A 14,958-nucleotide genomic window follows, 5' to 3' on the forward strand; every position below is an offset into this window, starting at 1 on the left:
GCTCTTGAGCCTGGAGGAAGTGATGTTTGAATATTAACCAGCTCTCTTGAACACTCCTTCCTTCCAGGGCCCTCACCCATGGGATTCCTCCAAGTAGGTCCCTGAAGAGGACAAAGTTTGCTCTCCTGAAGTCCAGGGTTGCGATCCTACTTGGTGCCCTGCTGCCTCCTCGCAGGATCCTGAACTCCACCATCTCATGGTCATATATGGAGGGGAAGGAAGTCTCAGAAGGCTATAGCTGATCTCTTGCTAGCTTCTGTGTAAGAAAGACTACTGAAGAAATGGGACCAAGCTGTCTGTCCCCTGCTAGGTCATCTACCAGGTGAGGACAAAAGATCTCATCCAGTCCTTTCTGAAGTAAGTACTGACTCCTGCAGGTTTCAATTGCATTTGAGAGATCCATCAGGAGGAACTGTACATGCCAGAAGATTTTATGGAAATGTGCGTTCCCTGAAGTATAATTCTTCTTGCTTCTCTCCTTTATGGCCTATGCTTCCATATTACTCAACCAAAAATTAACTGTGCTTTTGAGAAAAAGACTAGACATTTTTAATTACAAAAACTAAGTTTAAGGAGAAGGGGATTAACATTTGTCACATAGATCATAAAATCTTAACCCATTCAGAAAACACTGCCATAGAGCTAGATCTCCTGCATTCCAGCTGGGTAAAAAATCATCTCTGAAACACAATACATCAGACTAGTAGCTCTTGTATTAACAAAGTGACATTTTAAAATACACGTAACACGGTAGACTGCTTTTAAAAAGGTAGGACAACCAGATCACTCCCCAAAAGAAAAACTACCACTTTTTTCATTCTGTCTACAACTTCACGCATTCAAAATACATACTCTGCTAGAGGGACTACATTAGAGAAGTCTGATGCAGAAACAGGAAATACATGGAAAGCAAGGTTTCTTCACTTCTGACAACCATTTTGGCTTCTGTATCTTTTTGGAAGGTCAAAATCAAATTTAAAATGGAAAAGGTCTTCTAGCTTTAATTATGAAGTCTCTGCTGTAACTATTATAAAGTATGTCCTAGAAGTTCCTCCTCAGACTAATTTTCCTAATATTAAAAATGTATCAGTGATCAAGCCAGTCTGAATAAAACTAGTTTTTCTGTCTCAGGAAACTTAGATATCCTCTGGTTAAGAAAGCCACCCATAGGGGTGGTAGGAAACCATTTTCTCCTTCATGATAGTTATTGCAGAGAAAACAGGGTAAATAGGTAAGATACCTCTCTGTACCATCTTGGGAAATTGTAATGCAGATGTCAGACAATGTTGAGAGTGACAAGTTGTCAAAATGTCATGTACTACTCAATGATGCACTCTGTTATTCACACTGGTATTCACAAGTAATTACAGTCAGTACTCTCAGAAGGATGAAGATGATGTAACATCTACAAATGCCTCTGCACACCTCGCTTCTGGGCATCTGGTATCTACTGCAGAATTCAAGCCCATGAATTAGAGGGGTTACAAAAGCCATATGCAAAACTTGAGCTAGTCAGGAATAAGAACTAAGGACAGGGATGCTTCCTCATGAACAACATTTAACCGGCAACTCTCCTATTCGGCTTTCACAGCCTTGAACTGCCTCCTGAGGGGGTAGGTGCCTACGTATTTTCTTTTAAACTCTATCAACAGTTGTGTTCTCTTAAAATGTAAGATGCTTGGGTATAAAGGTATGGGTATTTCTGCTCCACCTAAACACAGTAGGGAAGAAAACGTGGTTTTCCTTTCTGCCCGCTTGGAGGGGCTTAGGCACCCACTCCATCTCGGAGAGCAGGACCTAAAAATCAAGTTGTAACATAGCTGAGGGAAGGGACAGCCAATCCCTCCCCTTACAGTTGCTTAGCCATGAAATATGTGATGATTTGCTGGGTCAGACAGAATGAGAGTACACAAGACGCAACACAAACCTAGCCAAAAACCTGTTGCTCTCTTCAGAGTAGGAACCGGAATGCTCTCCTAGAAAACGAAGAAGAGACACAGTCACAGTGTCTCCAAGAGCGGTGCCCAGTACCATTCAGCTTTGGCAAGTTCTTTTTCAACTTCACTAAGCTTTTTTATAATTTGTGCTTTATGACAATGTTTTGCATAATAGACAAAAGGGAAAAAATTGCTATTTGAAATAAAATACATACATAATTTTATTTATAATGTATGAAGTGTGGCACTAATGAAAAAAAAAGTAAACGCTATATTGTAAGAGGTTTGGCTGTGTTTATTCACAAAAAATGTCTAGACTATTTTTCCTCTGGTCTACCAGAAATTTACTTTTTAAACTCCTGAACAAAATTCCCGAATTAGTATTCCATGGTGGCAAAAAGGAAATATCACAATTGTCCTGGTTAAATTTTCTTATCTTCTGTACCCAGAGGCCTGTTTTACAGAAGGTAGCAATTTGGTTCTACTTTGTTTTATTTTTTGACAGCCACAAACACGGACAGGACAGCTAATTTACTATTAAACAGTATGACTTTGCAGAAACTACACTTCAGGTTATATTTGCCTATTAGATTAATCAGTACTATTACATAAACAAAAGCCCTATCAACTAAAATAGGCAAGACTGGAAAACTACATGTTGTGGCAATTTCATAAAGCTTGGAAAGAGCTATGATGAGGAGTAAAAGTAACATAGCCAAATATGTTTGCAATGCAAGTTAGAGGAAATGGTCACATTTTCAAATTCCTAGTTAAACCCACAATTCCCTCAAAGCTGAATGATCATGTAGGACTTTTTTTTCCCTGACAGATACTACATTTTTCACAAAATCAGTGGCTGTTTCCAAGCTGTTTCATGACAGAGATAAATTATCTCAAATTGTGTTGGCAAAAATAAATAAATAAAGCCCGGCACTGTTTTTTTCAAATAATCAGCTATTATTCAGTGATCCCAGTTCAAACACTTCTAAGGCTATAGGAGACACAGGTTCCCTCCTGCGCATGAGGGGATTAGAACGGTGGTTTTTCAGTTTCTCCTTCTGAGGCTGTTACATTCAGTGTCAAACGAAAAAGTCCCCAAGAGAGGTCATGCCACTGTAATCTGGTAGCTAAGACTTGAAGGTGAACACTATAATTTCCATCCCTGCACCAGTGAATAACTGTCTAGTCACTATAGAAGAATATTGAAAGGGTGGYGCAAGACCGTCTCTGCTCACAATATTTTGTGATGTGCCGTTGGGTTTGATCCCCCAGACAGAGCAGGGCAGGGATTCAGGCTTTGCAGAGTCCTCGGTGACTAGTTTAACAATACGGCTACTGAATAAGGGAGAGAATAATGCCACCTACTATCCAATTATTTGCTCATATCTTTTGCTTTTACTAGAACACCTAAAAACTTTTTTTTTTAATTATTAAATAGCATTACACATTGACAGCTTCTAGTTTAACCACAGATAAAAAAGAACTCTTAAATCTGGTTTGATCTGAACCTAAACTTCCTAATTCTCCTGCTGAAAAAGTAAATTATTCACACAGTTTTACTCCTTCCAACTTTGCTTAACTCTATTTCAAGTGTAAAGCTTTCATTTCTACAGGCAACTATTTACACAGACCAAATGCACGTCTCAGAAGACAACTGTTCATGTCTTTTTACACAAGTATCTCTTTGCAGATGCGAACATGTATCTTGTAGACACAGTTTGAATGTTTGCTTTTGAAAACTGTCCTAAAAGACAGTGGCAGATATAGATGCAGAATCTAGGTTAGGATTATAAATCTACAGCAAGTGAAATATGTGAAGCAGTAATAAAAAGGCTTAACAATTATCAGTGTCATTTGCTGATGAAACTTAATGGCTTACATTTGCAGAAAGGTGGCTGCCGTATGGTAGGTGCAAGCTCTGCCAATATATTTGTGACTACATTTGCACCTGAAGCTTCGGGACTGCAAGCAGACTGGGAAGTTAGAGGTACCAAAGCACTAAAAATGAATATGCATTTCTTAGGCTGGAGTGGGGGTGTGCAGGGGACAAACGCCTATTACGAGGCAAAGCCTAACCTTATATGAAAATGCCCCCTCGTATACTCATAAACAATTTCTTTGCAAGTGGATAAAAGCCACTCAAGGCATCTGTATGCTCACTGGTCTCTGACCTGCAATACAAAAGTAATACATGACAGTGGAGCCAGAAATGAAAATAAGACAGCAGTCACTATGAAAGAATACTGGAACTATAGAGATGAACTATGTGCAGTGGAAATAATGATAATGAGGGATAAAAAAAGCTGCAACTCCAAAATAGATGTGACAGCAGATGTTTAAAAAAATTGGAGACAGGGGAATTGAAAAGCGTAATTACAAGAATGAGAGGTGATGTTTTGGCCAGAAATACAATGTACATATAAAAGGAATTGTCTGAATTTGATGTGCCACCAGCACTGAATTTCTTAAAAAGCAAGAATGTCACTTATTAAATGCCAATGAGAAATTCAGGGAACAAATTTTATCCATGTAGAATACAAATATCATTTTTGGAGCAAGTCCTGAACAACAAAAGTTGGCTTGCTGATGCAAGACACTTGCTCTTTTAAAGAACAATCCTAGCAGTGAGCTTGTCGCTTTTACAAACTTGATCCATGTTCACAAAGTCCCTCCTCTGGTACTCTGTGTTAGAAAATCAGATATGGCCCACTGAGCACCAGGCCTGCCCCTCTTTGAAATCTCTGGGGGCAGGCAGTGCCCAGGCTCACGTTTACCCTGGTACCTACCTTTGACAAGATCTAAGCAGGGCTTCTGCAAGGACTTGGTGACAGACGCAGGGACAAGCCGTTCCCCTTGGTGTTTACATGGTGACAGCAGGATAATGCGGACGCATTCRAGCTGGCTTTACATGACTAGGATAACAGCAGCCTGGTGCTCAGCGCAGAAGGATGAGTCGATGCAGAGCTACGAGGAGCAGAGCTCCGCTGCGGGTGGAGGCTCCTTGAAAGTGCTTCTCCACTGCGCAGCAGCCCATCAGCAAGGACGCACCCAGCGCAGCTCTGCTCCACTCCCTCATAGTTTTGACAGCAGTGGATATAAGATATGAGGTTTGATCTCCCTTGTAAAGTTTCTTATTTGAAATGCCAGCTATAAATCTAAATTGATATCTGAGCCTCCTTTTAACCTCTCTGAGCTAAAAGCTCAGGCTTATAAAAGCAATAATTTGCAAAGGTTCTCACTTCATGCTTTTCTGGCAAGAGAGAGAAGACAGGTTCTGTTCTGTTTTTTTCATATCATGTCTTTTATTTTTTAGTCCCTTTTATTTAAACCACTATTCTTATAACAGTATGAGGTCCAAATATTTAGAAGTTTACTCAAAAAAGCTAAGAAGTTAGGAGGTCATGTACAATGTTTTTCACAAGTGTTTTCTATGTCTTGCTGATGCGAACTATTCCCTTCACAGCCTCCTTTAGCACTGAAATACCCTTCTTGAAATGAAATGTCCAGTGCAGCACTTCAAAGAGGCTACAGCATTTTCTTCAATTAAAAATGTATAAAACTATCCCCCTTGTTAATATTCATCCTATTATTTATACATCTTTGGCTTTAACCACATCCTGAAACTTTTCACTGAGCTACCTGCAGTTGCAGGTAATATTTCTGTCTCAGGTTACTTTGTGAGAGGTTAAAAATTATTCATTTATTGCTATGTTAAAGCAGTAGTTTCCCCAGGATTCACAACTTTTCCCTATAATCATTCATTTAAGCCATACTTATCCAGAATGTCCAAGCAAAGAATTCATAGTAAGTAGTTAACAGCTCAGAGTAACATAGTTTATCCTGTTAAGGCATGTGCAAAGATTAACCCAGTGTACTTTTCAGGAGGCTTTTGAATGTTCAGGTTTTTCTTACTGTATGCATAACAGAGCAGTGCCATCAACGGGAGAGATTCTTTTCTGTTACATCTGTGAAGAGTATGGCTCAAGCACTCAGCGAGTTATATCAAACTCCTACAGGCAGTGAGCCAAATCTTTTGGAACTGCTTAGTTGATTTATTCTGTCAAACTGACAATTAGATGTTTGGGTGCTCAGCAGCTCTGAAAATTAAGAGAATTGCTACAATACTAACACAAAGATTTAGAACTGTTCCTTAATTCAAAACCAAGGTTTTATCCTTTGGTACTAGGCAGAAGGGTGCAAGTATTCTAGATCTGAAGGAAGCAGCGACACAGTGGCAGCGTAGGCTAACACAGGTGACTTCCCTGGATGTAAAGCCTTTTTCTAAAAACAGTATAAACATGACAGTATCTTTCATAAGATTATGGAAAAAATGAATACTGAACATGTGTCTAGTGAACAATCTGAGAAGAAAGCCTTAGTAGCTTTGATCAGTAGTTTTGATTTAGAACTGCTATTTTTCTTGCTGGTGTTTGTTCTCTTGTAGCATTAAAGTAAGCAAGAGTATTAAATGAATATAAGCATCATATTAAAAATAGATTACTGGAATTATGCTAATTCAGGGAGGAGGAGAATATATGAAAAGACTCAATAAGTGCCTGAAGGCAGAACTATTGGAGAATTGGAAATCACTTTCTCAATAACATTGAGGGTGGACACAAATAAGACATGCTAAATGAGAAAAACTTTTAAGAAGAAGCCCAAGAGATTTGCATCTAAAAGTTGAAGAACTGTGCACAATATTATTAGTTTTGTCCAACCGTTGCACCCCTCTTGGATTTCTGCATAAAGGGATTGCACAAATATGTGTTTATTGCACGAACACATTCTTGATCATGTGCTTAGTTATATATGAAGGAATGTTCTTTTCAGGAATGAAAAAGGCAAGCTGACTCAAAGCAGAAAAAGGCTATCTATGCTTCTCACAGAAAGCATCTCCTTAATTTAGGTTTATATAGCTCTCTGGCACAGTGTAGCCTCTTAGGCTCTCCAAAAATAGAAGAACTATTTGATAACGATTTTGTGCAATTCCAGAAATTATCCATGCTAAGCACTCATCCCCTTGCATCTATTTCACTAAAGAGAATCCCTCTCATTTTACCTAACTGAAGCACAATGAAAAAATAAGGTCACTGATGAACTTTAAGATTCATCATTTAACTCTGCATAAATATAAGTAAATTCAAAATGACAGTAATCAGAAGTTGACTGCTAACTTCACTTTTCAACAGCTCCTGCATATAGACATTATATTTACAGCAATACCATTTCCAGTTCATCATGGTTCTAAACCTGTACTTTTTACAATAAATTAAGTAAAACTATTCTCCATTAGCAAGGAGTATATCAGGATAACTTCTGTTACAAAATCCCTTTTTAATGTTTTTATTTCCTCTGAATACCTGCTGTCTCTCTGCCTCTCTCAAGAGTGAACCCTTTGGGGGTCATTTCTGGCCACCAAATTGCTGGTCTCCAAACAGCTTCTTTCGGTTTAACACTAGGTACACGTCTGAGCTGGCTTAAAGTCATGTCAGAGTCCTGGCACTTGTGGAATGGCAAATGATCAGTGAAGCACTGAACACCACTGGCAAAAGAAAAAAGTGCTAGAAGAGAGTCCAGATTAGGGCCTCAGCGATACSTCACAATCTTATCTTTGGACCTGTATTTACCCAGGTTTAAAAATGAATTTGAAAAGATGCTCATTTAGGGTAGAAAAATACATGTTATGTATCCCAGAACACCCTCTCTCATTTCAAGATTTGTCTGTTTTGAATAGCTGCTCAGTAGCTTGCATAGAATAAATTAATGGTCTCAGATTATTTCCTAGTAGTAGAATGATTCCTTAATCATGATTTACATTAATTATCTCTCAGCTGAGTACATCTATACAGTAATTGTGTAAAATGATAAAGTCTATTACACTAGAACATAAGTGTTTTAACTCTAAAATGTTTATCCAGTGAAATTCCTCACTGTTAAATACCGCTCGGCTCCACAGAGCATCACTTAACCTCTGAGGCAAGAACTAGAGGTTTAAAAACTCAACACCACATCAGCAATAGAACTAAATGCTCTATTGCTCAGCACTGTAATAGTTTTTGGCTATCTAGCCGCCTAATGTAATCCACAACCTTCAGCTAGGGGTTACAACTAGAGACTTTATACAATATACGGGAAGAGTTAGTCATCTAACTGTGAAATTACAGAAGCAACACCACTACATGGGGACCTGATCTAGCCAACAGACAACTGCCATTGCACGAACTGCAGCACTTTATGAAAGAAGATGCCACCAGTCAGTACACAGGGTGGACACACAGCTCCACACCTCTGCCTGGGGCACAGCAGGAACCCCCACTCCTCACCAAACACAATCGGGCTGGGAAAGGGAGGACGCAGCAGGGCCTGTGCCATGCTTTGCCAGGTCAACATGCACATCCAAGATGCAGAACAGGTTCAATATGTTCCTCTGCCTGAGGAGCTTTAATGTGCATCTTTTAGCTCAATGCTCTAGCCACTCACCTAGAGGGTTTTCTGAACTGGGGCTCTTAACAGAGCATACTTTAAACATTCATTAAGAACAGGGACTGGAATCCAGGTTTCCAAGTCCCCAGTGACTCCTTCAGCCATTCGTCTGTGGAGCTCTGCAACGGCTGTTTAATTATTCTGTTCACCAGTAAGAGTAATTCAGAAAACCTTATCCTGTATTCTGGCAATCAGAGAATTCAGCTCAGAGGGAGGAGAGGCAGATTTAAGATTTTATCGCATAGATGAGACCTAGAGCATGGTCTCACGGCCAAACCTAAGGGACAGGCCAAACATCTAAGTTTATTTAATAAGCGAACCTGAGGGAACAGGTAGCAGCATCTCTATTTTGAAGAGGGAGTGAGGAGAGAAGAGCAACTTTACAGTTAGTGAGCTAAAAAGATGCCTGCTGGAGTGGGCTCCGGATGGTGAGAGATGTAAAAGAAACATTCAGGATTGATTGCTTTGTTTTGAACAGACACAGACATAAACTGGGTGCTGAACTGCTCATCACATGCAGGATTTTAGTCTGAGGCATCCCCAAAACAAAGTGTCTCGAGGACTAAACTGGTAGAAGAGAGAGCATCTGTATGATCAGATGTGATGGAGAGAGCAGATGTGATGGAGGCCTTGAAGCCTCAAATCCCAACCTTGTATTTTCTAACAAGTCCACTATAAAGAAGGGATCCAGAATGACATTTTGAATACTTATCTCACATTGATTTTTCAGTAAAGGAGGATACGGGACAAACAAATAAAGGGGGGAATAACAGGTCAGGATTTACTCAGGCATTTGGTGATTGAAGATGAACTAGCTGAATTACTAATTACAGAATATATAACCTCTTGCTTAAAACTGCATCAACACCAAACAACTGGAAAGCGGCCAAGGTTCCTGGGAAGATATGTGATACTACAGACTAGTAAACCTGATCTTTGAACTGTGAAAATGAGTAAAAACTATAATAAAATAAGAAGGAATGCACATATGGATGAACATGATTTGGGGGAAGAATGAACATCTTTTTTTTCCCTTGAGGAGGGGCCATATTTAAAAATCTGATGGATTTCCTTGAAGAAATCAACACAAGCATGTTAACAAGGGAGAATCATTTGATACACTTTACTTGGATTCTAAAAAGACATTTAACTAGGACCCTGAAATCAAGTTCTCTTTGCAGTAAATCATCATTACTTTTTTTTTTTACTGTATAATTTTTCTTAAGAACTAAAATAGACTTATGTGGCAAGGCCATAGCACTAAAATATACTAAATCATTTTGTTTACCGATAAAGAATGAGAGTTACTTTATCAAAACATTTCAAACTCCTTATTTCTAATAGGATATTTAATTTTCTTCTCTTTGCATATAGGCTTTAAGATTATGTTTGTAAGTCCTAAGATGATGCATAGCAGGCCTGGTAATGTTATCTGCTCTTCCACCAAGGACCTACTATCAGTAAATGAAATAAAGGAAAATGGTAGCTGAATATGAACAAACTTTGCAATGAAATGCAATGTACCTTTATCTTGCCAATTTAGATAGTGAGAGTGTGAATGCTGTAGCAGGAGTACCTGTTCAAAGGTGGCTAAGTTGCTGCACAACCACAGCAACCCAGCTCAGTGACTACAGTCAGCAGACAAAGAGAGAGACTCCTCCAGCAAACAGCACAGGGGACTTAAATTAATCCTGAAAGAGCTTTTTTTTGCTCTGATTTTAGAGGAAGACTATTCATACGACTAAGTTTGCTGAATAACCAGAGCAACCAGATTTTAAAGTGAAAAATAAATAGGCTCTTTTCAAAAGGAAAGGTTTCTCTGTCATTCTATGTGCATATGGCAGGAATAGCTTGAGTTTTATACTTATTTAACTATATGCAATTGCAGGCTGACTGAATTTAAAAAATGCAAATATGGTCCTTGAGTCACTTTTCAATTGACAGCTGGTCAATACTTGCCATGCAACATTTTCTTTCACCTTTCCAAAAGGACTCTTACCCCAACATTTGTTTCTGATGAGGAAAAAAAAGGAAGTTTCAGATTTTAGGATTTTTTTCCTTTTCCACTATGCTCCTTCAGTAAAGTGGATTTGGGAGGCAGTTTCAGCCCACAGTATTGATTTCGATTATAGGAACAGGGAAGATATAGAGGGATTACTGAAAGAGACAGAGCAAAAAATGGAACAGTGTTGAGAAATGCTGATCGTACTGAAAAAGAAGCACCTCTGTAGTGGAGATATTCGGTTAATGAAAGATAAGCCAAATTCACTTTATATATTAATTTCTCCTTTGAATTCTCTTTCATCTAACAGGAGCAGCAGTAGCAACCTACACAAAAATAATTGTGCCTATCTTGTAACCATGCAAGTCTAAGGAAAATAGGGAAAATATGAAGAAGCTGAATTTCACCAACATTTGCAGCTGGACTATTTTTGTCCAGTCTATAAATATATAGGACATTGGTTCGTACTCCCTTTGTTTTATTGTACTCCCTCACATGGCTGAGCTAAAGACAAAAAAGGATCTATTTTAGTTTTAGTTACAGCTTTCACAGCACTCAGTATTGCTGAAAAGACAGCTTTCTACTTCAGTACTACTTCCCATAATATTTGTACTTTGCAGATGAATTCTGTACAAAAGCTTTGATTTTAATTTGGGGGAGAGGAACTGGAAATTACTGAGGCATGAGATAACTAGATAATTCTTCTAGATCTCTTCATCATAAGTTAAGAGCTGCATGACAGTATGTTTTCTATTCCATTATATGTATAACCATACCTTATGTTCATTTGCTTAATTCTTCAGTCTGCATCTTGACATGTGCAGTGCTCATGTATAAAGAAACTTTAAAGTACCTAATCTTTCTATATCTTTTAAGCCAGGTTTTTCAGAAATGGCTTTAAAATTTGGCTGCCTTATTTTCTGACAGATATACTTGCCTCTTTAAAGAGGCCTGAACTTCAGAAAGTGCTGAGAATCCAGTCTCAAATATTAGGCCCTTTAAATGCATGAGGTTGAACACTCTAAAAGCAGGGCTTTCAAAATCTTTGCAGGCTTATGAAAATCTTGTCTTACTTCCCTTGTTCCATATAACTGCAGTTGTTGCAAGGTGAAATAACAATTGTAATACCTTTCTCTTATTAAAAATCCCTATCAGAATTGTGTTTGAGTCTACCTTTTAGACTTCTGTTTTCTGAAGAATACAAGTCAAATTCCTCACCTCCAGATCAAATGTTCACTAGGATCAAGTGCCTACTGGAGTAAATGAAAAGATATTAATTTCAATGGATGCTGAATCAAGCCTCTATTTACAGTAATATTAGCTGCTCTACCTTCTCTGTAACTGTTACATTTAGCACACTACATCATAAAACAACTTGGTGCCACAGTGCTAAGTATTGCAAAAATCTAGCTTGCAGGTAGCAGAATCCAGTCATAGGCATCTAGGCTCCCCGTGCAGGAGAAAGAGAGATATTTCCAAAGAGGATCCACAAGAGCTAGCTAATAGGGAAACACAAGCATACAAATGTACCTTATATGCGGTCTATTGCCCAGATTATAAGCGTCAGAGGCTGCATCTCTCTTCATTTTGGATTCAAAGCCTGAAACCTCTCCTGAACACAGAAACACATTTAAAAAAAAGCCAGAAATAGGAACAGCATCTTCCCTTCTACATCATAGTCTTGGGATTAGAAGCTCATCTTCTAATTTTTGGAAAACCTCCCAAACTAATATATTACTGTCTCTCTCTCTCTTGCTCTCTCTCTCTCTCTTTCTCCTCTGCCACAGTGTTGAAAAAAGTCTCAGAGGAAGGAGAAGAGGAAGAAAGGAGCATGACTGTTCAGCCTACTGGCTGTATACAGCATTCAGAGAGACACGGATTCCTGATGTTTAAGACTCTGATATTTATCCTATACAAGTCCAAAAGCATCTCGTCCATCTCTTCTTCCAATTGTGTTTTGAAGAAAGCAATGACTGCGCTTACATTTGATGAAAAGCCCAGTCCTTCTAGATTTTGCATGATGTGTGTTGTACGAAAGCCTACCAGACCACTGCCTCAAAGAGACTGATGGAGTAACATCTAGTTTCTGTATCTAAGTGAGATTATGCATTGATTCTTCAGCAAAGACAAGACAATGTTTCCAGGTTTATGGAGACAAAAACTAAGATGACTGTGGATTACATCCCACAAAGATTAGACAGAGGCTGCACAACATCACTTACTAGGGAGTCTTTAGGTGCCTGTCTCCCCCATTTTATACACCTTGGTCCTCTTTTGATGGACACAATGTTATGATTAGCCTTAGGAAGGATGGGGCAGCAGTAGGACTAGATTCTGTGTGCAATCACTGGAGAAAGAGAAACCAAAGCCTCTGCTCTGAACTGCCCCCAGAAGAGCTCCCACATGAAAGTTAGCCTTTGTGAATGCTTCTCTATTTTGCTAGTTGCTTCCAGGTGGCCAAGGAGAACTGTGGGTACAAAAAGCCATCCCATCGTGCATATCTATCTACACAGCAGCAAAAAACAGCTGCAGTCTTGAGCTCCCTTGTGTTGAAGTTTCTTGGAGTGCCTAGATTGCTCCAGTAATTCAGAATCTGCCTACATCTCCCATGTGACTGGTCCCTAATAAGAAAGAAAAGATAAAATATCAGTGGTTCATTTGAGTTCTTTATTTATGATTCATCAGCAAAAGCTTTAGGGTTTTGTAGAAATATATTTTCTGAACACAGCTGAGATGGCAAACAGCAACAATGATTCTGTCTTTGATGATATAATATCTTCACAGARCTGAATGGTAAAGAATTATGTGCATTTGACTATATTCATCCTTCTAACTGCATTCAGTAACTACTTTTTCCCCCTCTAGATGAGTAGTAGCTCTAAGGCAACAGATAGAAATTGAATAAACCAAATTGTTCAAAGCACATTACCTTGAGCTAGAAAGCACAAATTGCTTATCCAGCCAGCTTAGGTATGTCCCACATCTTTGCTCGCTGCACTTACGGTCTCAAGGTGAGCAGTATACAGAAGCAAGCTCAAGTCTGATCACATTAATGTGATCAATGTCCTAAAGACTCATCTCTCTCCCAAGCTTCTTTAATCAAGCAGCTTCTTCCATTCACTTACAATTCATGGTCTGGAATTGCCTTTCTGAGGTAGGAGCCTCTCTCCCTTTTCTTTTTTCTTTTTTTTTTTTTTAAAAAAAGGCTGACTAGAACAGTCAAATATGCAGTTAAGGACATTTTCGCAGGACTTGGACTCCGCCTCCTCTGCTTGAGGTGATTCAAACCCACATCAGGTAGAGCCCGTCAGCCTGCACTAGGCTCGGCTTGGGGGCAGAYGGCACCCACAGGCTTTCCTGCTGAAGTTAGGCCACTATGTACAAAGAAAGCAAGATTCACTGGACAAGAAAGAGTTAAAAAAATTTTTTTTAATCTGTTTTTTTTTTCTCTTTTACAAGTAATTACAGCAAGTGCATTTAAAGTTTTCAATAACTGAAGGGTATCAGCTCTGATACTCATACTAGCAATTACTAAAACTAGCTGACTTTACACATACCATATATTATCAGCTGTAGAAATCACCAACTTCTTTCCCTCAGCACAAGATTTTAACCTAATCATTACTACCAAACTGATTAGGAATAAAGTATATTTCCAGTTTCCTTTTCTGTACAGTTCTCATGACTTCTACCGTATAGTCACAGGGGTGCCACTACCACAAGCAGATATTTCTAAATATAACTACGTGGAAGCCACAGAAACAATTTACTTGAATAAAGTTTAATGAACAGACAGAAGTATGTAAAAAGTTAGAGCATTGGCTGGGTCTTTTCTTTGTGCAGTTCTTTGCAAGAAACAAGGACGATGCAGGCAAATACAGCTGCATAACACGGGTTAGAAATGCAGGCATTTACAATGCACGCAAGATGTTTCTGGTGTAACAGCTGTTACACCAGAAACTTCTGCAAGTCTGTGCAGTGATTCAGCAAACAAAATGTTGCCAGACATTAGAACAGACATTGATGAGGTGAAATTTCTCTTCTACTGTATGTATCCTTGACTGAGTAAGGGAAATTTTGTATCTTTCTGTCTATACCTTTTGCATTTTCTGGCATGCCCTGGAGGAAGGCATACAAGCCGTACCAAATACTCCTATCTTCAAAGGTTAATTGGCTAGTATTTGAGACACCAGTGTCGACTGTGTAACAAGGAAGCCACCAAGTAACCATTTTATGTATTTTTTTTCTTTTTTACATTTTCAGAAGAGCACATTGAAACTCAAAGGGAAGAAAGGCGTTTATTCAGAACTGTAGCTGTCATTCTTCCCTTACGTTCTGCTGTGCTTCCTCAGCAGCCCGCTATTCCTCAGTGCTACCCTCCGCTCCCAGAGCCTCTTAGTCAAACTCTTGTCACAGCCCGCAGCCAGAACAGCCGAGACGTGTGTCGTGTGTGCCTTGACCAGGGACCTTCACTTGGTATTCATATAGAAATGCTCCTTTCTTCTCAGCCACGTTTCTCCTACATTTATGAATACT

The sequence above is a fragment of the Apteryx rowi genome, unplaced genomic scaffold (genome assembly GCF_003343035.1).
Source record: "Apteryx rowi isolate R43461 unplaced genomic scaffold, aptRow1 scaffold_161, whole genome shotgun sequence".
NCBI classification, from domain to species: domain Eukaryota; kingdom Metazoa; phylum Chordata; class Aves; order Apterygiformes; family Apterygidae; genus Apteryx; species Apteryx rowi.